The 25,314-nt window shown below is 36.8% G+C and overlaps 1 protein-coding gene and 1 pseudogene across 1 annotated transcript in view; one reads left to right on the top strand and one right to left on the bottom strand.

The window, feature by feature from the left end:
• Nucleotides 1–12,627, top strand: part of LOC122219271 — a 35,837-nt pseudogene extending 23,210 nt beyond the window's left edge.
• GRM1 (glutamate metabotropic receptor 1) overlaps nucleotides 1–25,314 on the bottom strand; it is a 468,268-nt gene that overhangs the window by 203,305 nt on the left and 239,649 nt on the right. The window lies entirely within an intron of this gene.

Here is a 25,314-nt window from a genome sequence, read left to right as displayed (position 1 = left end):
TGACAGCAGAGAGCCTGATGCAGGGCTTAAACTCACGAACCATGAGATCATGACCTGAGCCAAAGTTGGACACTTAACCAACTGAGTCACCAGGAACCCGGTAAATACTCGTTTTATTATCTAATATTATTGTCACAAACCACATACAACTATTGAGCACTTAAATGTATCTAGAACTACATGTTGATCTTATTTTGGATATGTTGGGTTTAAGTTAAATATATTATTAAATTAAATTCACTTTTATTTTTATTTTTTAAAATAAGACTGCTGAAAAATGTTTAATTAAATATGTGTTTTATATTCTGTTTCCATTGGAGAATGCTGCGTTACAAGAACTTAAAGCTTATCCCTAGTCCAACTCCTAACAAGACTAACCACTCATCATAATACAGGCCTAGCAAAAGCAAAAGCAAAACAAAACAAAACAAAACAAATGCATGCCCATTTCCAGGCAAGAACACTGTTTACTTCAATTTCTACTTCCTGCACAGAACCTCCAGTTTGCAATAACAAAAAAAATATTATGAGGCATACAAGGAAGCAATAAAAAAAAACAATCAACAAAATCAGATATAAAATGACTCAGATGTTAGAACAATCAAATAGGTAAGTTAATGTACTTCTGATTAGTATGTAAAGTGCCCTAGTGGAAAAAGTGGACAATATACATGATCAGATAGATCATTTCAACAAAGGAATGAAAACTAAGGGAAAAAAATTAAATGGAAATACTAAAAATAAAAAAACAAGATGAACAGGGTAAAAATGTCTTTAATGAGCTTATCAGTAGACTGAAACTTGAAATGAAATTGAAAGTGAAATTGAAGATAGAGGAAAAAATTAACCAAACTGAAATATAAGTGGAAAAATAATTTTTCTGTGAAAAAATATCCAATGACTTAACATACATATAATTGGAATCCCAGGAGAAGAGAAAGAAACAAATGAAATTTGAAGATATAACTCCAGAGAATTTTCCAAAATTAGTGATAGATGCTGAACCACAAATCCAAGAATCTCATAGAATAACAACTGAGATAAACACAAAACACATACACAAATCTCTAGACATCTCATGCTCAAACTTCTGAAAACCAGTGATAAACAGAGACAGATTACACACAAAGGAACAAAGGTAAAAATTAAGAAGATTTCTCATTATAGGGACACCTAGGTGGCTTGGTCAGTTTAGCGTCTGACTTTGGCTCAGGTCATGATCTCACAGTTCATGGATTCAAGCCCAGTGTCAAGCTCTGTACTAACAGCTCAGAGCCTGGAGCCTGCTTTGGACTCTGTGTCTCCCTCTCTCCCTGCCCCTCCCCTGCTTGCACTGTCTCTTTCTCTCGAAAGTAAATAAACATTACAAAAATGTTTTTAAATAAAAAAGATTTCTCGTTATAAATTATGCATACTATAAGATAATGGAATGACAATATTTAAGTGTCAAAAGACAAGAAAAATTAATCAATCCAGAATTTTATGCCCTGTGACAATATCTTTCAAAAAATAGAAGAGAAATAAAGACTTTTCTCTGGAAAAAAGAAAAAAGAAAAAAGAAAAAGAAGAAAAATCCATTGCCAGCAGACCTGCACTAGGTTGTTAAAAAAAAGTTCTCCAAGTGAACGAATGTGATGGACAGAATGCAATTGGATGCATAAAAATAAAAATGAAGAGAACTAGTAATGAAGATGAACAGAAAATTCATTTTTTCTTATTTTAATTTCTTCAAAAGATAATTGATTATCTAAAGCAAAATATAAATTAAATTAATTGAAATAAAATATGTAAAAATAATATGTAACAAAAATGACAGAAAGTGTGGGAAAAATGAATGGAGAATATGCTGTCATTATGTCTGCGCTACATACGAAATGGCATAAGGTTACTTGAAGGCATTTTCTCATGAAATAAGATGAATATTGTAAACCTAAGAACAACAAAAAACATTTTAATGAGATATAAATAATAAGACAGTTGTGAAGATAAATGTATCACTTAAAAATCAATCCAACCAAACAAACAGAAACAGAAGGGAAAAAAGAGCAAATACAAGAACAAATATAAACCATCTAAGAAGATGGCAAATGTTAATACAATCATATCGATAATTGCAATTGTTTCAACAAACCATTTAAAAAAAGAGAATGTTAGAATCAATATACAAGCAAGATCCAACTCTACCATCTATAAAACCTACTTTAAGCATGAAAACATAAATAGGCTAAAAGTAAATTAATGTAAAATAATAAAGAGGAGTCAACTAAAGTATTCATCAATGAATGAATTAATTAAAAAAATGTGGTATAACCATGCTTGGAATATTATTCAGCCACAAAAAGGAATGATGTACTAACAGAAACCACAACATGGAGGAAACTTGAAAACATTATGCTAAATGAAAGAAGCCAGACATAATGGGTAGTGACTACTAATGGATGAGTTCCTTCTTTCTGAACTGATAAAAAAGTATTTCAAAATTAAGATAGTGGTGACAGTTGCACAATTCTGTTTATGTGATAAAACAAACAGAATCATATATTTTAACAGTTAATTTTATAGCATACAAATCATATCTCAGTAAAGCTATTATAAAAAAGTGAAAAAGGGATGGATGCCTGGGTGGCTCAGTTGGTTAAGCCTCTGACTTTGGCTCAGGTCATGATCTCATGATTTATGAGTTTGAGCCCCACATGGGGCTCTGTGCTGACAGCTCAGAGCCTGGAGCCTGTTTCAGATTCTGTGTCTCCCTCTCTCTTAGCTCCTCCCCCACTCACAGTATCTCTCTCTCTCTCTCTCTCTCTCTCTCTCTCTCAAAATATGCATAAACATTAAAAAATGAATAACGTTTTAAAAAGTGAAACAAAAAAAATGAAAATATTCCAGAATATACTTAAGAACCTTAGTGAGTCCATAAAATATAATAACTTTCACATTATAGGTATGCCAGAAAAAGAAAAGAAAGAGAAGGGGGCACATAATTAATTTGAAGAGATAATAGCTGAAAACTTCCCCAATCTGGGGGAAAAAAAAAACAGATATCTAGATCCAGGAGTCACAGAGAAGTCCCAACAAAATCAACAAAAGCAGATCCACACCAAGACATATAAAGAGGACACTTTGAATGGAAAGAAAAGACTGAAAGTGACAGTGGGAGGGAAGGAAAGACAAAGAGAGTAAAAATTAATATTTATATAAAAAATCAATCAAGGAACTCACAAAATAAAAGGATGTCAAAAATGACACCTTATACCTAAAACACAGAGAGGAGAGGAGTAAAGAACAGCTTCAAACTTAAATGACCATCAACTTGATATGGACTGCTATTTACAAACCTAACAATAGCCATGAATCAAAAACCACTAACAAATATGCAAAGCATAAAGACAAAGAAATCCAAATATATCACTAAAGAAAATGAGCAAACCACGAAAGAGAGAAAGACCAGAAAAGAGCAGAGAAAATCTTGAGAAACAACCACAAAACAACTAATAAAATGTCAATAAAAATATATCTATCAACAATTATTTTGAATGTAAATGGACTAAATGCTCCAATCCAAAGACATAGGGTGACAGAATGGATTTAAAAAAAAAGACCCATCTATATGCTGCTTCCAAGAGACTCATTTTAGACTCAAAGACATATGTAGATTGAAAGTGGGGGGATGGAAAAACATTTATCATGCAATAGATGTCAAAAAAAAAAGCTGGAGTAACAACACTTATATCAGACTAAATAGACTTTAAAACAAAAATTGTAACAAGAGACAAAGAAGGACACTATATAATAATAAAGGAGACAATCCAACAAGAAGGTATAGCAATTGTAAATATTTATGCACCCAACATGAAAACACCCAAATACGTAATACATACAACAGTTAATAACACACATGAGAAAACTAATTGATAATAATACAAAATGTAGGGGAATTTAACAACCTACTTACATCAATAGATCGTCTAAACAGAAAATCAACAAGGAAAAAAATGGCTTTGAATGACACAGTGGACCAGATACATTTAACAGATATATTCAGAACATTCCATTCTAAAACAACAAAATACACATTATTTTCAAGCACACATGGAATATTGTCCAGAGCAGATCACATTAAATTACAAAACCAGCCTCAACAAATTCAGAAAGATCAAAGTCATAATATGCTTCTTTTCTGACTGCAATACTATGAAACTTGAAGTCAACCTCAAGAAAAAATCTGGAGAGACCACAAATACATGGAGGTTAAATAACATGCTACTAAACAATGAATGAGTCAACCAGGAATAAAAGAAATAAAAAAGTTCATGGAAATAAATGAAAATGAAATACAATGGTTCAAAACCTTTGGAATGCATAAAAAGTGAACCAAAGAGGGTAGTTTATAGCAATACAGGCCTATCTCAAGAAGCAAGAAAAATTCAAAATACACAACCTAACCTCACACCTAAAGGAATTATAAAAAGAACAACAAACAAAACCTAAAACCAGAAGAAGAAAAATAAAAAAGATTAGAGCATAAATAATTGATATAAAAACTAAAACAAACAAACAAACAAAAACAATAGAACAGATCAATGAAACCAGGACCTGTTTCGTTGAAAAAAGTCAATAAAATTGATAAACTTCGGGGCACCTGGGTGGCTCAGTCAGTTGGGCGTCCAACTTCGGCTCAGGTTGTGATCTCCCGGTCCGTCAGTTCGAGCCCCGCGTCGGGCTCTGTGCTGACAGCTCAGAGCCTGGAGCCTATTTCAGATTCTGTGTCTCCCTCTCTCTGACCCTCCCCCGGTTCACGCTCTGTCTCTCTGTCTCAAAAATAAATAAACGTTAAAAAAAAATTTTAAAAAATTGATAAACTTCTAGCCAGACTATCATGAAAAAAAGAAACACCTCAAATAATAAAATAACAAATGAGAGAGGAGATAATAACAACAAAGACCACAGAGATACAATTATTAGAGAATAATATGAAAAACTATATGCCAACAAATTGAAAAAACCTGGAAGAAATGGATAAATTCCTAGAAACATATAACCTAATAAAACTGAAACAGGATGAAATAGAAAATTTGAACAAACCGATTACCAGCAAAGACATTGAATTAGTAATCAAAAAATTCCCAAAAAACAAAAGTTCAGGACCAGATGGCTCCACAAGAGAATCCCACCAAACATTTAAAAAATTATACCTATCCTTCTCAAACTATTCCAAAAGATAGAAGGAAAACTTCCAAATTTATTCTATGAGGCCAGCATACCCTGATACCAAAACCACTACAAAGAGAACCATAGATCAATATGTCTGATGAGCACAGATGTAAAAGTCCTCAACAAAATACTAGCAAACTGAATTCAACAATACATTTAAAAAAATCATTCACCACGACCAAGTGGGATTTATTCCTGAGATGCAAAGGTCATTTAATACTTGCAAATGAATCAATGTGTTATTCACATCAATAAGAGAAAGAATAAGAACTGTATGATCATTTCGATAAACACAGAAAAAACATTTGACAAAGTACATCCATTCATAATAAAAACCCTTAACAAGTAGGGATAGAGGGAACATACCTCAACATAATAAAGACAATAATAAAAAAATCCCCAGCTAACATCATCCTTAACGGGGGGTGGGGGGTGGGGACTGAGTGCTTTTCCCCTAAGGTTAGGAAGAAAATGAGGATGTCCACCCTCACCATTTATATTCAACATAGTACTGGAAGTCCTAACCACAGCAATCAGACAACAAAAAGGAATTAAATGTATCCAAATCCGTAAGGAAGAAGTAAAACTTTCACTATTCGCAAATGACATGATAGTATTTTTAGAAACCCTGAAAGACTGCACCAAAAAACTGCTAGAACTGATAAACTGATGAATGGATAAAGAAATTGTGGTTTATATATACAATGGAATACTATGTGGCAATGAGAAAGAATCAAATATGGCCTTTTGTAGCAATGTGGATGGAACTGGAGAGTGTTATGCTAAGTGAAATAAGTCATACAGAGAAAGACAGATACCATATGTTTTCACTCTTATGTGGATCCTGAGAAACTTAGCAGAAGACCATGGGGAAGGGGAAGGGAAAAAAAAAAGTTAGAAAGGGAGGGAGCCAAACCATAAGAGACTCTTAAAAAATGTGAATAAACTGAGGGTTGATGGGGGGTGGGAGGGAGGGGAAAGTGGGTGCTGGGCGTTGAGGAGGGCACCTGTTGGGATGAGCCCTGGGTGTTGTATGGAAACCAATCTGACAATAAATTTCATATTTAAAATAAATAAATAAATAAATAAATAAATAAATAAATAAATAAATAAAAAACAAATTCAGTAAAGTCGTAGGATGCAAAATCAAAGTGCAGATATCTGTTGCATTTCTATACACCAATAGTGAAACAGCATAAAAAGAAGTTAAGAAAACAATCCATTTAAAATTGCACCAAAAATAATAAGATACCAAGGAATAAATCTAACTAAAGAGGTGAAAGACCTTTACTGTGAAAGCTATAAAAGACTAATGAAAGAAACTGAAGATGACACAAAGAAATGGAAAAATATTCTATGCTCATAGATTACAAGAATAAATCTTGGTAAAATGTCTATGCGTTTTTCACAGAACTAAAACAAGCAATCCTAAAGTTTGTATGGAACCACAAAACACCCTAAGTAGCCAAAGCAATCTTGAAAAAGAAAAGAAAAGCCATAGACATCACAATTCCAGACTTCAAATTATGTCACAAAGTTGAAGTAATCAAAACAGCATCGTACTAGCACAAAAATTGACACATATTCAATAGAACAGAATAGAAAACTTAGAAATAAGCCCACAATTGTATGGTGAATTAATCTTTGACAAAGCAGGAAAGAATATCCAATGGGAAAAAGACAAATAGTGTAGGGAAAACTGAATAGCAACATGGAAAAGAAAGAAACTGGACCACTCTCTAACACTATACAAAAAATATATTCAAAATGAATTTAAGACCTAAATGTGAGATCTGAAACTCTAAAAATCCTAGGAGACAGAAGCACAGGCAATAACTTCTCTGACATCAGCTGTACAACTTTTTTATAGATAGGTCCCCTAAGGCAAGGGAAACAAAAGCAAAAGTAAACTATCGGGACTATATTAAAATAAAAAGCTTCTGCACACCAAAGGAAACAATCAACAAAACTAAACTTACAACATGGGAAAAGATATTTGCCAATGGCATATCCAATAAGGGGTTAGTATTCAAAGTATATAAAGAATTTATACAACTCAATACCCAAAAAAATAAAATCAAATAATCCAATTAAAAGTGGGAAGAAGACATGAACAGACGTTTCTCCAAAAACATACACAGGTGGCTGACAGACACATATAAAAATGTTCATCATCACTTATTATTAGGGAAATGTAAATCAAAACTATAATGAAATATCATCTCACTCCTGTCAAAATAGCTAAAACCAACAATACAAGAAACAACAGGTATTGGCAAGAATGGAGGTGAAAGGAATTATTTGTGTACTGTTGGTGGGAATGCAAACTGGTGCAGCCACTGTAGAAAACAGTATGGAGTTTCCTCCATACATTACATATAGAACTACTTTACAATTCAACAATCTCACTATTGGATATTTACACAAAGAATACAAAAACACTAATCCAAAGGGATACATGCATCCCTATGTTTATAGCAGCATTAGTTATAATATCCAAGACATGGAAGCAGCCCAAGTGTTCACTAATTGATGAATGGATAAAAAAGAGGTGAGATATATATATATATATATATATATATATATATATATATGTGTGTGTGTGTGTGTGTGTGTGTGTGTGTGTGTGTGTGTGTATACACATATATATGTGTGTGTGTGTATATATATATATATATACACATATATATGTGTATATATATATATATACACATATATATAATTGAACATTATTCAGCCATAAGAAAGAATGAAATTTTATCATTTGCAATGACATGGATGGAGCTACAAAGCATAGTGCTAAGTAAAATAAGTCAAAGAAAGACAAATACCACATGATTTCACTCATATGTGGGTTTCAAGAACAAAACAAATGAGCAAAGGAAAAAAGAGAAAGTGACAAACAAACAAACAAACAAACAAACAAAAGAGTTTTAACCTTAGAGAACAAACTGATGGTTACTAGAGAAGTGGGTGGGGGATGGGCTAAATAGGTGTTGGGGATTAAGGAGTGCACTTGTCATGACGAGCACTGGATGATATATGAAATTGTTGAATCACTATATCATACACCTGTAACTTATATAACAGTGTGTGTTAATTAATTGGAATTAAAATAAAAACTTTAAAAAATGAAAATATTGGGGAGCCTGGGTGGCTCAGTCGGTTTAGCCTCTGACTTGGACTCAGGTCATAACCTCGCGGTTCGTGAGTTCGAGTCCCACATCATGCTCTGTGCTGACAGCTCAGAGCCTGGAACCTGCTTTAGATTCTGTGTGTGTCTCTCTCTCCAACCTCCCCCCACTTGCACTCTGTCTCTTTCTCTCTCAAAAATAAATAAGCATTAAAAAAATGAAAATATTAATAAAAGCAATGCTAAATTACCTATATAAATTATCAAATAAATAAGATACAGAGTAACATCACATAAAGACGGAAGAATTAATCCAAGAAGATGAAACAATGCTATATGTGTGCACCTAACAATAGAATCTCAAAATACATGAAGTAAAAAACTTTAAAATTGAAAGGAGGAATATACAAATTCACAACAATAGTTGAAAACTCCAGTATCCCTTTTTAAATAAATTATAGAACAAGTAAAAAGAAAATTAAGAAAAATATAGAAGACGAGAACCACACAAAAAACCAACTTGATCTACTTGACATTTTTTCCACCGAACTATGCCTAGATATACAATCATTTCAAGTGCACACAGGATATTCTGGACCATAGATAAACTAGATTTTAGGCCATAAACAAATCCTAACAAATTTAAAAGAATTACAATTATATAAAATATGTTCTTGGATTATGACTAAAATAAACTAGAAATCAATAACAGAGAGATATCTGAAATATTCCTCAAATATTTTGTAATTTAAACAACACACTTTAATAACTCATGAGTCAAAGAGAAACTCAAAAGAGCAACGGAAATACATTTGGTTTAAATGAAAAAGAAAGCATGACATATCAAAATTCATAAGACCCAGAGAATGGTATAATAGTAAATGTTCATCAATCAGCTTTGTGGAAAAAAAAAGAAAAGAATCTTATTTGTAATATTTGCCAACTTCCATGATGTAAATATATCTATCATGGTTGACAGCATAGAAAATGGAATTGGGAAGAGCTGCTATAATCAGCTCCTGTATTCCAGTGTAATCCAAATCCAACACACCACTGGATGCAGTTGAAACAGTGCTTAGATGGATATTTACAGCATTAAATGCTCATATTGGAAAAGGAGATCTGAAAGCAATGATCTAGTATTGCAGCTTAAGTAAATATAACAAAAGCAAATTGAACCCAGGCAATCAGAAGAAAGAAAATAGATAAAATCAGAAGTTAATGAAATTGAGGATAGGAAAATAATAGAGAAAATAATCCACTATTTCTTTGAAAAATACAATGTACTTGATAATCACATGACCACATTAAGAGAGGCACAAAATGTCACCATCCAGAACAAAAGAGGAAACATAACTACAGACTCTACAGATATTAAGATTAATAAGTGGATGCTATGAATAAATCTATACCAATAAATTGAGTAAGACGTGAACAAATTCCTTGAATGACACTGTTATCAGTTCATATGGAGAAGTCCTAATCCCCAGTACCTCAGAATGTTACTTTATTGGGACACAGGGCCTTTAAAGAAGTAATTAAGGTAAAAACGAGGTTATATGGGCAGGCTCTAATCTCATATGACTGGTGTCCCTATAAGAAGGAGAGATTAGAATACAAATGACACAGACCAAAGGGCAACCCTGTGAGAACAGAAGAAGATGACCATGTACAAGCCAAGGAGAGAAGCCTCAGAAGAAACAAACCTGCCAACCTTTGTCCAAGACTTCTAGCCTCCAGAATCATGGGAAAATAAATTTCAAATGTTTAAGCCACCCAGTATGTGGTACATTGCTACGACAGTCCTAGCAAACTAATACAGACACAAACTGCTCAAATCATTCAATGGATGACCCAAAATCTAATCTCTATTAAAGCAATTGATTTGTAATTAACAAATGTCCAATAAAGAAACCTCCAGGACACAGATGGCTTTACTGGTAAATTTTACCAAACATTTAAGTAAGAAATAACACCAATTCTATACAAATTCTCCCAGAATGTAAAGAGGAGGGGACACTTTCTAATTTACCTTATGAGGTCAGTAGTACCCTGAAAGCAAAAACAGACAAAAGCATTATAAGAAAATAAAACTACAAACAAATTTCTCTCATGACTATAGATGTGAAAACCTTAATGAAATACCAGAAAATACAAACCAAAAAATATTGAAGATAAAATATTTTATGGCCAAAGTCGGGTATCATATGGAAATGTCAGGCTGATTCAACATTCAAATATTGATTAATGCAATTCACTGTATCAACAGACAAAAGAAAAAAATATAAGATCATTTTAATAGATGCATAAAAAGCCTTTTTACAAAATTCAACATCTATGCATGGAAAGAACTCTTAAGAAACTAGGAAGAAAAGGTATATGCCATGACCACAGTAATACTATATTCAACAATGAAAACTAAACCTCTATCATCTGGTTTTTATAACTAACATTTCCATTTGAATTGTTTTTCATTTTCATCTCTTTGTTGAAACTATCTGTTCCCCTAAGAATAGGAACAAGGAAAGGTTGTCCACGCTCACAACTCTTACCCAACATACTCAAGGTAGTACTGGAAGTCCTAGCCAGAGGAACTGATGTAGCACCGCTGTTGGAAAGATACTTAAAGTGATGCCCCTAAATCAATTTTGTTGTTGTTTTTCCACATGTCTGCATCCTAGCAGGATGCAGTGTATAAAAACTGCAAAAACAATGCCTCAACTACTTTTCAGTCTGGTGATCCCCCTCAAATTAGATCTGATAAATGTACACCGTACAGCTTCACCAGGAACATTGTCATAACTTTCCAAAGATTCTTGTTCATTCATTTATTCTTGAAATCAACTGATATGTTGCCTTCAGCTTCTAAAGTATTATTGCTAAGCTGAAAGGAAATGAAATTAAAAGTATGCGCTCTGGAATAAGCTCGCTGGTTTGAAATCCTACCTCCTGTACTTATATGACCTTAGGCATAATACCAAACTTGCAGAGTTGTTTTGAGTATTAAACGAATGTATTCATTTAAAGCACTCATAATGCTGTTCTTTGCATACTGTAAGTGCTCAATAAATGACAGTTATTTTTATTAGAAATGTGTGCTATCTTTTGTAGCCATTATGCCTATGACATTTTGCTTCCTCCCATTATTTTTAGAGAATACTATGCAGAACAGATTTTCAGGACAAAACGCAGACTCACCGAATAAAGTAGCTAGAAGACATTTTAGACTTCTTTTATTTCATTTTTTTTTTCCAAATACTGTATTCAAAAGCAATGTTGAAGACAAGTAAGTGGGTAAAACCAAATGTGGCTTTGGTTACCCTTTGGAAAAGGTAGGGTGCAATTTCAGTTCTGCAGCTCTTCCTAATCATGCCCTCTCTCACTCTGCTCCCCTTTAGTAGCCCTGAGGGGGCGCCTTTGAATCCCTAGGGTGCCCAGTGGCACAAAGTCTCTCGTCTAGTACAAAAGTCGCCACCAGCCATGGTTCTAATTTACAGACAAGGACACCAGTGCACAGAGAAGCTAACCTGTGCCACATCATTCAGATCATTAGAGGCTCATTCAGACTGGAATGTTACTCCAGGGACCTTGTATGTGATCCGGAACCTGGATTTAGAATGACACGCAGCTCTAATATGCCAAAGTTTACACAGAATTGTTGAATGCTGAAACAGAGTTTTTTGTTTTCTTAAACAGAAAGTTATTTCATTTAGATTTTTTTGGTGGCTCCCATATTAACAAAAGACTTGAGAAACAAGCTTGAAAATGGTCTGGAATCCAGACAGCAAACAGGGAAGCCATACAGCAAACAGTTATTCATCAGAACAGTCCATTTCGGATTCTCTGCCACCACCTTTATTAATCACTACCTGGCCCGCACTGTTGGAAGCAGAGAACAGCAATGCCTTGCCCCTGAGACTGCTATAGTAGAAAGTGGAGCCCTGCTTGCCCTTAAGACACACATAAATGCAAACTAGTATAAATACCTCCCATAAAAGGAACTACATTGGGTTCAACTGTAATTTTAAAAACTCTTTCAGGTAGGCTATAACACTGTCTGTCAAAGACTTGGTCCAGGCCTGCGCACAAACGTCCTGGGCGTTCGAGCCGCGGGGTTATTAGAGGTGGAGCGTGGGGAGGGCGCGCGGCAGGAGGCGGCCGCCATTACGGCGCGAGCGTGGTCACGTGGTCGCTGGTCACCGCCGCCGCCACCCCCTCCCGCCCTGTTCTCTTTCTGGTCCGGCCGGGCCCGGCCGGTTCCACGAGCGCCCGGCAGAGACTGAGGGAGAGAGAGAGAGAAAGAGGAGGGGAGGAGGAGGAGGATTCAGGGAATAGGAGCTGGGGAGCCCTTCTACGCCACAGAAAATTTGCAAAGACTTTGAGAAGACAGGAAAATTATCAGAAAGACATTGCCATTATACTGTTCCGGAAGATGGCGGCGTAGGAGGACGCGGGGCTCACAGCGCGTCCTGCCGATCACTTAGATTCCACCTACACCTGCCTAAAGAACCCAGAAAACCGCCAGAGGATTAGCAGAAGTGAGTCTCCGGAGTCAAGCGCAGACCAGAGGCCCACGGAAGAGGGTAGGAAGGGCGGCGAGGCGGTGCGCGCTCCACGGACTGGCGGGAGGGAGCCGGGGCGGAGGGGCGGCTCGCCGGCCAAGCAGAGCCCCCGAGTCTGGCTGGCAAAAGCGGAGGGGCCGGACGGACTGTGTTCCGACAGCAAGCGCGACTTAGCGTCTGGGAGGTCAGAAGTTAACAGCTCTGCTCGGAAAGCGGGAAGGCTGGAGGACAAAGGGAGGGAGAGCTGCTGAGCCCCCGGACGGCAGAGCTCAGCTTGGCGGGGAACAAAGGCGCTCACCAGCGCCATCTCCCCCGCCCATCCCCCAGCCAAAATCCCAAAGGGAACCAGTTCCTGCCAGGGAACTTGCTCGCTCCGCGCAAACACCCAACTCTGTGCTTCTGCGGAGCCAAACCTCCGGCAGCGGATCTGACTCCCTCCCGCTGCCACAGGGCTCCTCCTGAAGTGGATCACCTAAGGAGAAGCGAGCTAAGCCTGCCCCTCCAGCCCCCGTGCACCTTGCCTACCCACCCCAGCTAATACGCCAGATCCCCAGCAACACAAGCCTGGCAGTGTGCAAGTAGCCCAGACGGGACACGCCACCCCACAGTGAATCCCGCCCCTAGGAGAGGGGAAGAGAAGGCACACACCAGTCTGACTGTGGCCCCAGCAGTGGGCTGGGGGCAGACATCGGGTCGGACTGCGGCCCCGCCCACTAACTCCAGTTATACACCACAGCACAGGGGAAGTGCACTGCAGGTCCTCACCACCCCAGGGACTCTCCAAAATGACCAAACGGAAGAATTCCCCTCAGAAGAATCTCCAGGAAATAACAACAGCTAATGAACTGATCAAAAAGGATTTAAATAATATAACAGAAAGTGAATTTAGAATAATAGTCATAAAATTAATCGCTGGGCTTGAAAACAGTATACAGGACAGCAGAGAATCTCTTGCCACAAAGATCGAGGGACTAAGGAACAGTCACGAGGAGTTGAAAAACGCTTTAAACGAATTGCAAAACAAAATGGAATCCACGATGGCTCGGCTTGAAGAGGCAGAGGAGAGAATAGGTGAACTAGAAGATAAAGTTATGGAGAAAGAGGAAGCTGAGAGAAAGAGAGATAAAAAAATCCAGGAGTATGAGGGGAAAATTAGAGAACTAAGTGATACACTAAAAAAAAATAATATACGCATAATTGGTATCCCAGAGGAGGAAGAGAGAGGGAAGGGTGCTGAAGGGGTACTTGAACAAATTATAGCTGAGAACTTCCCTGAACTGGGGAAGGAAAAAGGCATTGAAATCCAAGAGGCACAGAGAACTCCCTTCAGATGTAACTTGAATCGATCTTCTGCACGACATATCATAGTGAAACTGGCAAAATACAAGGATAAAGAGAAAATTCTGAAAGCAGCAAGGGATAAACGTGCCCTCACATATAAAGGGAGACCTATAAGACTCGTGACTGATCTCTCCTTTGAAACTTGGCAGGCCAGAAAGGCTTGGCACGATATCTACAGTGTGCTAAACAGAAAAAATATGCAGCCGAGAATCCTTTATCCAGCAAGTCTGTCATTTAGAATAGAAGGAGAGATAAAGGTCTTCCCAAACAAACAAAAACTGAAGGAATTTGTCACCACGAAACCAGCCCTACAAGAGATCCTAAGGGGGATCCTGTGAGACAAAGTACCAGAGACATCACTACAAGCATAAAACATACAGACATCACAATGACTCTAAACCCATATCTTTCTATAATAACACTGAATGTAAATGGATTAAATGCGCCAACTAAAAGACATAGGGTATCAGAATGGATAAAAAAACAAGACCCATCTATTTGCTGTCTACAAGAGACTCATTTTAGATCTGAGGACACCTTTAGATTGAGAGTGAGGGGATGGAGAACTATTTATCATGCTCCTGGAAGCCAAAAGAAAGCTGGAGTAGCCATACTTATATCAGACAAACTAGACTTTAAATTAAAGGCTGTAACAAGAGATGAAGAAGGGTATTATATAATAATCACAGGGTCTATCCACCAAGAAGAGCTAACTATTATAAATGTCTATGCGCCAAATACCCGAGCCCCCAGATATATAAAACAATTACTCATAAACATAAGCAACCTTATTGATAAGAATGTGGTCATTGCAGGGGACTTTAACACCCCACTTACAGAAATGGATAGATCATCTAGACACACAGTCAATAAAGAAACAAGGGCCCTGAATGATACATTGGATCAGATGGACTTGACAGATATATTTAGAACTCTGCATCCCAAAGCAACAGAATATACTTTCTTCTCGAGTGCACATGGAACATTCTCCAAGATAGATCATATACTGGGTCACAAAACAGCCCTTCATAAGTTTACAAGAATTGAAATTATACCATGCATACTTTCAGACCACAATGCTATGAAGCTTGAAATCAACCACAGGAAAAAGTCTGGAAAACCTCCAAAAGCATGGAGGTTAAAGAACACCCTACTAACGAATGAGTGGGTCAACCAGGCAATTAGAGAAGAAATTAAAACATATATGGAAACAAACGAAAATGAAAATACAACAATCCAAACGCTTTGGGATGCAGCGAAGGCAGTCCTGAGAGGAAAATACATTGCAATCCAGGCCTATCTCAAGAAACAAGAAAAATCCCAAATACAAAATCTAACAGCACACCTAAAGGAAATAGAAGCAGAACAGCAAAGGCAGCCTAAACCCAGCAGAAGAAGAGAAATAATAAAGATCAGAGCAGAAATAAACAATATAGAATCTAAAAAAACTGTAGAGCAGATCAACGAAACCAAGAGTTGGTTTTTTGAAAAAATAAACAAAATTGACAAACCTCTAGCCAGGCTTCTCAAAAAGAAAAGGGAGATGACCCAAATAGATAAAATCATGAATGAAAATGGAATGATTACAACCAATCCCTCAGAGATACAAACAATTATCAGGGAATACTATGAAAAATTATATGCCAGCAAATTGGACAACCTGGAAGAAATGGACAAATTTCTAAACACCCACACTCTTCCAAAACTCAATCAGGAGGAAATAGAAAGCTTGAACAGACCCATAACCAGCGAAGAAATTGAATCGGTTATCAAAAATCTCCCAACAAATAAGAGTCCAGGACCAGATGGCTTCCCAGGGGAGTTCTACCAGACATTTAAAGCAGAGATAATACCTATCCTTCTCAAGCTATTCCAAGAAATAGAAAGGGAAGGAAAACTTCCAGACTCATTCTATGAAGCCAGTATTACTTTGATTCCTAAACCAGACAGAGACCCAGTAAAAAAAGAGAACTACAGGCCAATATCCCTGATGAATATGGATGCAAAAATTCTTAATAAGATACTAGCAAATCGAATCCAACAGCATATAAAAAGAATTATTCACCATGATCAAGTGGGATTCATTCCTGGGATGCAGGGCTGGTTCAACATTCGCAAATCGATCAACGTGATACATCACATTAACAAAAAAAAAGAGAAGAACCATATGATCCTGTCAATCGATGCAGAAAAGGCCTTTGACAAAATCCAGCACCCTTTCTTAATAAAAACCCTTGAGAAAGTCGGGATAGAAGGAACATACTTAAAGATCATAAAGGCCATTTATGAAAAGCCCACAGCTAACATCATCCTCAACGGGGAAAAACTGAGAGCTTTTTCCCTGAGATCAGGAACACGACAGGGATGCCCACTGTCACCGCTCTTGTTTAACATAGTGCTGGAAGTTCTAGCATCAGCAATCAGACAACAAAAGGAAATCAAAGGCATCAAAATTGGCAAAGATGAAGTCAAGCTGTCGCTTTTTGCAGATGACATGATATTATACATGGAAAATCCGATAGACTCCACCAAAAGTCTGCTAGAACTGATACATGAATTCAGCAAAGTTGCAGGATACAAAATCAATGTGCAGAAATCAGTTGCATTCTTATACACTAACAATGAAGCAACAGAAAGACAAATGAAGAAACTGATCCCATTCACAATTGCACCAAGAAGCATAAAATACCTAGGAATAAATCTAACCAAAGATGTAAAAGATCTGTATGCTGAAAATTATAGAAAGCTTATGCAGGTAATTGAAGAAGATATAAAGAAATGGAAAGACATTCCCTGCTCATGGATTGGAAGAATAAATATTGTCAAAATGTCAATACTACCCAAAGCTATCTACACATTCAATGCAATCCCAATCAAAATTGCACCAGCATTCTTCTCGAAACTAGAACAAGCAATCCTAAAATTCATATGGAACCACAAAAGGCCCCGAATAGCCAAAGTAATTTTGAAGAAGAAGACCAAAGCAGGAGGCATCACAATCCCAGACTTTAGCCTCTACTACAAAGCTGTCATCATCAAGACAGCATGGTATTGGCATAAAAACAGACACATAGACCAATGGAATAGAATAGAAACCCCAGAACTAGACCCACAAACGTATGGCCAACTCATCTTTGACAAAGCAGGAAAGAACATCCAATGGAAAAAAGACAGTCTCTTTAACAAATGGTGCTGGGAGAACTGGACAGCAACATGCAGAAGGTTGAAACTAGACCACTTTCTCACACCATTCACAAAAATAAACTCAAAATGGATAAAGGACCTGAATGTGAGACAGGAAACCATCCAAACCTTAGAGGAGAAAGCAGGAAAAGACCTCTCTGACCTCAGCCGTAGCAATCTCTTACTCGGCACATCCCCAAAGGCAAGGGAATTAAAAGCAAAAGTGAATTACTGGGACCTTATGAAGATAAAAAGCTTCTGCACAGCAAAGGAAACAACCAACAAAACTAAAAGGCAACCAACGGAATGGGAAAAGATATTTGCAAATGACACATCGGACAAGGGGCTAGTATCCAAAATCTATAAAGAGCTCATCAAACTCCACACCCGAAAAACAAATAACCCAGTGAAGAAATGGGCAGAAAACATGAATAGACACTTCTCTAAAGAAGACATCCGGATGGCCAACAGGCACATGAAAAGATGTTCAACGTCGCTCCTTATCAGGGAAATACAAATCAAAACCACACTCAGATACCACCTCACGCCAGTCAGAGTGGCCAAAATGAAGAAATCAGGAGACTATAGATGCTAGAGAGGATGTGGAGAAACAGGAACCCTCTTGCACTGTTGGTGGGAATGCAAATTGGTGCAGCCGCTCTGGAAAGCAGTGTGGAGGTTCCTCAGAAAATTAAAAATAGACCTACCCTATGACCCAGCAATAGCACTGCTAGGAATTTACCCAAGGGATACAGGAGTACTGATGCATAGGGGCACCTGTACCCCAATGTTTATAGCGGCACTCTCAACAATAGCCAAATTATGGAAAGAGCCTAAATGTCCATCAACTGATGAATGGATAAAGAAATTGTGGTTTATATACACAATGGAATACTACGTGGCAATGAGAAAAAATGAAATATGGCCTTTTGTAGCAACATGGATGGAACTGGAGAGTGTGATGCTAAGTGAAATAAGCCATACAGAGAAAGACAGATACCATATGGTTTCACTCTTATGTGGATCCTGAGAAACATAACAGAAACCCATGGGGGAGGGGAAGGAAAAAAAAAAAAAAAAAAAAAGAGGGTAGAGTGGGAGAGAGCCAAAGCATAAGAGACTGTTAAAAACTGAGAACAAACTGAGGGTTGATGGGGGGTGGGAGGGAGGGCAGGGTGGGAGGGAGGGCAGGGTGGGTGATGGGTATTGAGGAGGGCACCTTTTGGGATGAGCACTGGGTGTTGTATGGAAACCAATTTGACAGTAAATTTCATATATTAAAAAATAAAAAAAAATAAATAAATTAAAAAAAAAAAAAAAAAAAAAAAAAAAAGACTTGGTCCACATAAACACAGACTCACAGAACGATGATAAATTCTATAAACCTAAAATAATCCCCATATCCTTGAAACTGTAACTCAATCATAATACATCAGTATCACAAGAATACGACTTCCCTACAACTAAAAATAATTAAAATTTAGAACTGACCTTCTCCTGCTGGTAAAGTGTCTCTCTCCTCCAAGGACTAACATAAATAAGCTTACGATGACAAGATGTTTATGTGTTCTGTACACACTCACCCCTATACTTAAATCTATTTTCCCAACTTCTAAATAGTGAATAAGTTTTCAAGACTGGCAGGTAAAAATTATAAACAAAGATATTTACTAGAGCTGAAGTGTAGGGTAAATAAATTGTATGGGACAAGGACAGGAGTATGGGACTGGCACAAAGATAGTAAACTTTAGATGCTGTATTTATAGATAGTGTAATTGAATAAAAAGACAAATTGAAGAAGGTACTAGAATCAATAGTTCATATGTCTGGTAGACTGTCTATCAAATATCAGACATCTCAAGAGAGCCTTTGACAGGATGTAGACTAGAGCAAACTTATGACTGAGCTCTTATACGTATGTACAATGCAATTTCTCTTTGTTGTCAGTTGAAAAAGAGCTGTATCCTTCAGGGTTACAATTGTCATTCTACCATTCAAGTTTAAGAGTCAAACAGAAGTTCCTAATCAAACATCAATCCACTTCAGGAAAGAGGTGAACTAAAAAAGTGTTGCAAGAAGAGCCAAACGTTAACTTTGGGTTTTAGTTAACAGTTGATAAGCGCTTTGCAGATGTATATGAGGCCCTAAAGTTTTGTACAATTTACCACGTAAGAGATAAATGTCAGAGAAAACTTTTAGGATAAGTTTTTCACTTCTTGGCCTCACTTAACAACAGGAAAAAAAAAATCTCTTATTAAGAATTGCAGCTCTCGGTAGTGTGATGGGCACATAACAATGCCCTCTAAAACTGAAGAAATTGTTTTGCCAAATCGAATACTCAGTACCTTCAAAATAAATGACAGCCCACAACTTCCTTGCACAGTTTCAGTTTGGATGCAATGGATGACTGTTTGTGCTTCCTTCCACATAAGATATGCTTACTTCAAAATAAAATTTCTCATTGTTTAAAGGAAGCCGCCTTTCAGATGAAGCCATGGTTGCAACTCACCCAATATTTGGTCATTTGATACATTTTATTACTTGAGACTGACCCCGTGCAACATCGATAGGTTGGCAGCATATTAAACTTGCATGAATCAGGCCATATTCAGTGGATGGGATTTCTTTTTATTTCATTTTTAATGTTTATTTATTTTTAAGAAGGAGAGAATACAGGAGTGAGGCAGAAAGAGAGGGGACAGAGGATAAGCAGGCTTTGTACTGACAGCAGAGAGTGGGATGCAGGGCTCGAACTCACAAACTACGACACCATGGCCTGAGCAGAAGTCAGATGCTTACCTGACTGAGCCACCCACACCCCCCCAGTTGATGGGATTTCTAAGGTCTCTTCTAAGATTTGTTCTAGGGGCACCTGGGTGGCTCAGTAGGTTAAGCATCTGACCCTTGATTTCAGCTCAGGTCATGATCTCATGGTTCATGAGTTTGAGACCTGCATCGGGCTCTGCACTAACAGCACGAAGCCTGCTTGGGATTCTCTCTCTTCTCTCTCTGCCCCTCCTTTTCTCTCTCTCTGTCTCTGTCTCTCTGTCTCTCTGTCTCTCTCTCTCTCAAAAATAAATAAATAAACATTTTAAAAAATATACATATGTATTTAAAACAGATGTGTTAGTTCCTATTTATTGAATTAAAAATTGAAGACAGGGGCACCTGGGTGGCTCAGTCAGTTAAACTTCCGACTTCAGCTCAGGTCATGATCTCACAGTCCGAGAGTTCAAGCCCCGCATTGGGCCCTGTGCTGACAGCTCGGAGCCTGGAGCCTACTTCGTATTCTATGTCTCCCTCTCTCTCTGCCCCTCCCCTGATCATGCTCTCTCAAAAATGAATAAATGTTAAAAAAATTTTTTTTTAAATTGAAGACAGATTAGTGCAATGTATCATTTAAAATGACTATCATTTAAAAATGTTGTGAAACTATTATATATGATACTATATGTGGACATATGTCATAATGCACTTGTCAAAACCCACAGAATGTACAACCCTGATGTAAACTATGGACTTTAGATGATAATGATGTGTCAATGTAACTTCATCAATCTTAAAATATATACCACTCTAGTATAGGATGTCAGTCCCGAGTGAGGCTGTGCTTGAGGGTCAAGTGGACAGAAGAGATCTGGAAACTCTGCATTTTCTGCTCCATTTTTCTGTGAAACTAAAACTCCTCTAGACAATAAAGTCTAATAAAAAGGTAAAAATGTGCTGTCCCAAGTGACATTAATATATGACATTAATCAGACAATTACACCTGAACATTACTGACTTCATAGAATATAGAATCTTGCTAAATCCTACCACTGCTATCCTTTTTGAAGAGAAGTATGGCAAATGGATTTCACTAACTTCCCAATAAAGTCATCCATCTGTGACTTGTCAATGATCCTGGGTTTTAGATTCAGAAGGTCTTGGAATCACATCCAAGTTCCTTCACTTACTAATGTTGTGACCTTGGACAAATTAATTAACCTCTCTAAGTCTTCATTTTCTCATCCATAAAATGAAGCTAATAATATCTGCTTGGAGGATTGCTGAAGAATTAAGTTAATAACATATTGAGGAACTTAGTATAGTGCCTGGAACATTACGATTATTCAATAGACAGCATTGTGCCTAACTATAATTGGTGACTACCTCAATGCTTTTGACAAGGAAAAAATAAAACTCAAAATCAAGGCAGATTTTAAATCTATCTGTAAAATCAGTATCTTGATGCTTTTGCTAGTTTGTGTGTTTTTTTAAATCATACATATATATATATATATATATATTTTTTTTTTTTTTTTTTGAGAGAGAGAGAGAGAGAGCTTATGCATATGTGTGTGGAAGGGGCACAGACAGAGACAGAATCTTAAGCAGGTTCTATGTCCAGCGTGGAACCCGATATGGGGCTCGGTCTCACAACTATGATCCCATGACCTGAGCCAAAATCAAGAGTTGGATGCTTAACTCACTGAGCCACCCAGGCACTCATTCAAATCATGTTTTAAATTACACTATATTATTGGTCTGATATTTGATCAGATTCAGAATCTATGAATATTGGAGAGATTGTAACTAGACTGGGAGTTCCTCCAATCATCATGGATCAGTTAGTCCTTCTACACTTCCTCATTCAGAAGTCTATCTCAGGGACAATCCTTAGACCCATTGTGACAGTGGAGTCAGAAAACAGAGTCTTCCCAAGATATACATAGTGGAAGAACTTCCATTCAACCAGTCTTTGGAATTGTGTTAAGTGCTATTGTTCTTGCCATTGCTGTCTGCTTTTCTGTAGGGTATGGCATTATGTAGGTTTTGATAATTTCACAAGTATTATTATTCTTCCTATGATATAGTTTTATGAACCAAGAATAGAAATTGTCCATTCATACCAGTATCGCTGAATAATGCCACTGCCAAAGTTTCTTTCCTATCTGTGCGCAAGGAGTGTTACTTAGCACAAATTGATAGAATGAAATGCTTATCAAAGGTAATTATACTGTAACTGTGCAATTCTCCTTGATATAAAATAAAAGAACCACTGAGGGCTTCTCACTCATGGTATGTAGAAAACTAAGGGTTTTTTTTTTAATTAAAAAATCTTTTCTTTTTTACTACCAAACACCTTTATCTAGTAATTCAAAGATTTCCCTATGTTGGAAGGAGAGCCATTTCTTTTAACAAGGCTATGACAAAAAGCATATATATACAGTCTCAATTGATAATCAATGAAAAAAATAGTTTTCTTGAATAATTATTTTCTGCACTTTTTAACAAACCAAAATAGATTTTCAGGAGCATTAATCTTTACAATTTGATTTCATAGAACTCTTTCTTTCTACCTGGAATTTAACTTGATAGTCAATTTACTATTCTTTGGGAGGGGCATTTTATTTTTAAATTTAAAGTAAATCTATGTATTGATTAGACTTAACATTACTGTTGGCCTTTATCCCTGTAATGAATAACTCCAAATAACTGGACCCATTTCCTGGAGCTATTTGTGGGTGACGTTTAGTGACTGTCTTCTTAGTAGAAAATCTCCACCAGGTAGAAAAGTTGTAATGGATGTGAATAGTACAGGAATAAGAATATGAAATACAACTTAGGCCACTCTTTGTGGCTCTTTAGAGAGTCTTACTCATATCGAGTTCCATAGTTCACAGTGTTAGCCAGACCAACAGTGTACCTTTTGTTGACCTTTTATCCTTCTCCATCTCACTCTCTTGGCTTCTTCACCCCACATCTTGAATTATCTCCCATATAAACTCCCAACAACCAAATCCTTGTCTTAGAGTCTGCTTTTAGGGTATTCCAAACTAAGATACCTCCCTAAAGTAAGGAAAGGCAATTGTCATGGACCTGTCTAATACTATGAAATTGCTTGAATTTTTTTTGCATATATTTTTTCTACATGTTTATAAAGGAAAAGACAAATATTAAAAAGATTTCTGTATATGATAGAGTGATGATTCTCATTTAATATTCTATGATAGAAACAAAATCAATATAATGTTAAGATAAAAATAAATCTTTTTTCTTTTAAAGGTTTCTGGTGGATTATTTGTAAGTGGCCTCAGAGTATGATTCTTTAGATAAACAAGTTTCCTATTTACTCAGGATTAACTTCATCTCTTGATGGTGCAATCCTGAGGGAAGAGTAATTGCAGTAATAGATTCTGTGCCAGATCCTGGAGAGTGAGTGGAAAAGAATAAACCAAGGGCTATGTCTAGAGATCAATCACAATGTTAGAATAATAGGCAACCTTACTGCAACTCTGTAATCATTACTACAGAAGAAGAAGCACCATGAGCAGTAACTGGTCAAACCAATAACCCTCAGATCAATTGTAGAGCAAATAAAGGATCAGAACACAAATACAGTGGCCATTTTAATTAAGAAAGCCCAAGTGCTCTTGGTGGTAGTAATGAATACCCAATTACACTCCCAATAGCTGGATTGCTAGCAATACACAGATAATGTTCTGAATAGGCATAGTACCGATGTTTTCATTTGCAAGAAGTGGAAAATCTATTAGATCTGTCCTAAAGAACAAAGCAAATTTATTGTTCAGATAACTGGAGAGTCCAAAAGAAGGTCAAGCTTTGGCTAGTTTAGTTACAGTGACTCAAAGATGACATGACCAGATTTCATCTGGTTTCGGTTTCCCACAGTATCATTATCAGTTTAAGCTAGTCTTTCTGGAAATTTCATATTACCTACCAATAGCTGTTAGGAATATATTTTCTTCAGTTCTTACCCATTTAGGGAAACTATCTGAATTTTTCTCTGGAAATAAAGAGGAAATGCTTTTCCCAGAAGTCACCAACAAATTTTTCATTTTGCCAAATTGTTTCACATCCCTATCTCTGAGCCAATCATGAAGCTAGAAAATGACTTTACTGATTGTCTTAAATGAATCAGGTCTCACCCTTGGTGTTCAAGATGGAACATTCCACCCAAATCATATCCTCCGAAGGATATTTAGAATACAATTACTACCGAAGGTGTTTGAAAGCAAACAAAGGTGTGTCTTAGGTTACAAGATGCAAGGAGATATCTGGCTGAGTCATTTTAAGCAAAGGAAGAATATTTACCTGGACGTTCAGATTTACCACTACTCATACATACTAATATATTGCATGGCTAAAAAATAATCAGGGTGCCTGGATGGCTCATTTGGTTAAGCATTTGGCTCAAGTCATGATCTCATGTGTTCATGAGCCCAAGATCCAGATAGGTCTCTGAGCTGACAGTGTGAAGGCTGCTTGGGATTCTCTCTCTCTTCCTCTCTTTCTGCCCCTCTCCTGCTTGGTCTCTCAGTCTCTCAAAATAAATAAACTTTAAAAAATCGTTCATAAAAATAATCTTTTATTCATTTGTTTTGGTAAGTATAGTTAACTTTAATTACACATAATTCCTAATATTCAGATGAACAGCCAAATACTCAAATAATACCATCACTTAAGAATGTATTGAGGAGGCACCTAGGTGGCTCAGTCAGTTGGGTGTCTGACTTTGGCTCAGGTCATGATCTCATGGTCTGTGGGTTGAAGCCTGTCTGTGCTGACAGCTCAGAGCCTGGAGCTTGTTTCAGATTCTGTCTCCCTCTCTTTCTGTCCCTCCCCCTTCACACTCTGTCTTTCTCTCTCTCTTTCAAAAATAATAAACATTGAAAAAAATTAAGAATGAATTGACTACACATCTATAAACTTTTATACTCACACAAAATTTTATTTCATGTTTTGCTATTAAGTTTGCATGTTAACTTACTATTAGTGTATCATTTAAATTTTTTTCAAATAAGAAGAGTATTAATGGCTACTAGACCTGGCTGTTAAAATGGGAAAGGTTTTATTTCTCATTGAGGCCCCAAGAAAATA

This window comes from Panthera leo, chromosome B2 (assembly GCF_018350215.1).
Source record: "Panthera leo isolate Ple1 chromosome B2, P.leo_Ple1_pat1.1, whole genome shotgun sequence".
Lineage (NCBI taxonomy): Eukaryota > Metazoa > Chordata > Mammalia > Carnivora > Felidae > Panthera > Panthera leo.
Note: the sequence above shows the minus strand (reverse complement) of the source record. Positions and strands in the feature narration are given on the sequence as shown.